This window comes from Atta cephalotes (assembly GCF_000143395.1).
Source record: "Atta cephalotes unplaced genomic scaffold scaffold00002, whole genome shotgun sequence".
In the NCBI taxonomy this organism is placed as follows: domain Eukaryota; kingdom Metazoa; phylum Arthropoda; class Insecta; order Hymenoptera; family Formicidae; genus Atta; species Atta cephalotes.
In genome coordinates, this window is record NW_012130066.1 from 10,501,552 (window position 1) to 10,504,830 (window position 3,279).

At 27.1% G+C, this 3,279-nt stretch overlaps 1 pseudogene; it reads left to right on the forward strand.

Moving 5' to 3' along the window:
- The first annotated feature begins 409 nt into the window (after positions 1-409).
- Positions 410-2,757, forward strand: LOC105623824 (annotated as a pseudogene).
- The last annotated feature ends 522 nt before the right edge of the window (positions 2,758-3,279 follow it).

Below are 3,279 nucleotides of genomic sequence, written 5' to 3' on the forward strand. Positions count from 1 at the left end.
ATTATGAAACTTTATATATTAAAACATTCAATTTCACGAAAATGTATACATAAATTAAGCATGAGACAACGCAAAAGAATTGCGTTAGAAATTAGAAATAATATCCGATCTGAAGACAATGCATTAAATTTTATTTGATAATCAGATGGTATAAACAGTTCAACATATAACAGATGTGTTACATTCAGGAAATAGCCAATCAATAGCCAATCTGCAAACAGCAAATAATATTTGTAGCAGTATGCAGTTCGAAAATATTGAAAGTGATAATAATCTTAGTTTTCTTTCGACAGTGATGCTGATGCTTCCTCTTTTCTCAATACTTCCTCGAAAAAAATTAGCATCTTGTTTTATTGAAAATATTGTAATTTGAATCATGTTTAGTGTATAATATTCTCTCTCTTTTTCATATCCTTGTTTCAAAGCTTACCTAAAGATATCAGAACACTTTTAGGTACTCCACGAAATAAAGTTGTTATATCTAAAATACATCCGAGTGAATACATACATTTTGAATTAGAAATGCAAATTACTAAAATACTTTTGCAGTTTCCAGTTGCGTCTCTCCCGAATCAAATAGAAATTGATTTCAATATTGATGGGTGCAATTTAGATAAATAAGAAAGGAAGCATGCAAATTTGGCTAATTCAATGTAAACTTGTGAATATGAGACATAAACCCATAATAGTAGGAATATACAAAGGCCCTGCGAAACCATACGATCAAAATGTATTTTTTGAACAGGTCGTTACAAACAATTAACAGAATATTGATAAACGGAGGTATAAATATTAGGAAAGAAAATACCCATCGTCTAAGATGTTTTATAATTGATACACTAGCGTGTTTTTATTATTAATCATAGAGGCCATATGTTTGGTCAACCTTGCTTAAAACGTAAAATCTTTGGTTCGATGTGAAGGACGTAATATTTTTTTGGATGTCAATCATTTTCTATGGACTGATGAGGAATAGTTAGATATTTGGATGAAGCTCACCATAAAGATGACAAAAGTCCTTTAGCATTACTGATAGAGATAGTTTTTCAAGTATCTTTTGCATACATGCATCTCGTATTGCTAGGTGTTATGACAATTCTTCGCATGGGTGTATGGAAAATATTCACGCTTATCAAAATTATCTGCAAAATCAATTTCTATTATATCAACATGATTAGAAGCACTCGCAAAATATTACCAATCTGATTTTGCAAAGCGTCCTAAATTTGCTATGTGCACAAAATATAAAGCCATAGAATATCGCCAATTTCTTCTCTATACTGATCCAATAGTAACACATGGCATTCTTGATCAATTAGCTTATATTTTTGTTTTTGCATGCTGCTATAAGAATTTTAATTTCTGTATCTCCATCAAAAGCACATCTAAGCTTTGCAGATCTTACATTACAAAAATTTGTAGAAAGATGCCAAGATCTTTACGGCCCGACTTTTTATTCTTATAATGGCCTAATTCATCTAACTGATGATGTGCAACAGTTAGGTCCTCTTGATACATTTTCTGTTTTTTCATATGAAAATAACATGAATGTTTTTAGAAAGTATTACTCGATTTTTGTCTTCAGCAAATTGATATATGTTTGCAGAAATAGAAGTCCATTCCACAATTGAAAATCGCAGTATGAATTCTTTTCATGTATCTCTACTCATATATCTATATAGCATATATATCTATATAGCATAATGCAAATCCTCTTCCATTTAATCTTCTTTCTAATTGTTTTCAATATCGTAAGATTAGGTTTAACGGAATTTTACTTACCTTAAACATGCATAATAATTGCTGTATTCTACATGATATGTTCGTCTGCATTCTTATCAATATTATTATGATTGAAAATTCATATTATTGATTATAAAAAATTTCTTGAAGAATTTTTATGATGTTGATATCATTATTGATATATCATCATTAGCATTACATTTTTTTTAATTATTCCTCATTGAGCAATAGTATTATTACTGGCATAGAAGAAGTTCGTTTAAAAGGCTACTAAATGCCTTTTTGGGATAATACATTAGCAGATGTGAACAATAGTGATGAGAAAAATCATTCTGAATTTCCCACTATATTGTATATAATCATTGATATTATACATGATGAAAAATTATAAAATTAAAATTACATTTTGTTTGTTCTTTTTTCTTATTCTTGATTATTCTTGATTTTTTTTAGTTTTTTTCTATCTAAAAGGAAATAAAATATTTCAATATAAATAACATATAATATGAATTCTAAATATATGGTCAAAATTTTCTTAACAATTGATGCAGCGCTATTTTACTTCTGTACCTTTCTTTTACAAATGAAATAATCATAGTGAACAGTATAGTAATCGAGTATGGTAATCGAATATATAACAGAAAGTATAGAAATCAAGTTAGTATATTAAATTTAAGTTTTATTTTTACCAAGATTGGAAAGTAATTGGAAAGTAAAGTTAATTATAAGTAATGCATTACTTATAATTAATTTCATTATTGTTTTCGTTACTTTTTTGCCTAAATATTATAACGCGTTATTTTCATGAAATAACGTTCTCAATCTTGATTTTTAAAACATAATATTTATAACATAATATTTATAACATAATATTTATTTAATCTTTTATTATAGGAAAATGGAGTGCACAAAAAGAAATATCACAAAACCAAGAGATACAAAAGTACTTCCTTAGATGAGGTTTCTGCAATAAAAGCAGTGATTAAAGCACTAAAAAACAAAGTGATAATGTAGAAAACGATTGAAAATGACATTGAAATTAAATTTATTGAAACAGAGAGTTAATCAGAATTTCGTGAGAAATATTCATAATAATTATTTGTCTTATAATGATAGTGCTTCCAATCACTTCTATTCCGAGTGCACAAACGCTTTCCAATCACTTCTATTCAAAATATACAGACGCTTCCGACAACTTCTATTTATACAATACTATATATATATATATATATATCACACATGATTCCATCATAGATAGAAACAATTCCAACTACTAACGCTGTTGCGAGTTTTAGAAATGAAAATTATAACAAGACATACCAAAATTGATTTTGGAGTTCATATGTATTCGCAGAGTAATGAAATTGATTATGTAGAACAGCAATTACAATTTCACAATGATACGAATAATCAGTAATTAAAATCATTGATATTTTGCACAAATTAAGATAAAAAATTTTTCTTGCATGTAAAAAATTACTTATGTACAATTATATATGTGTGTATATATATATATATATATATATATATATATAT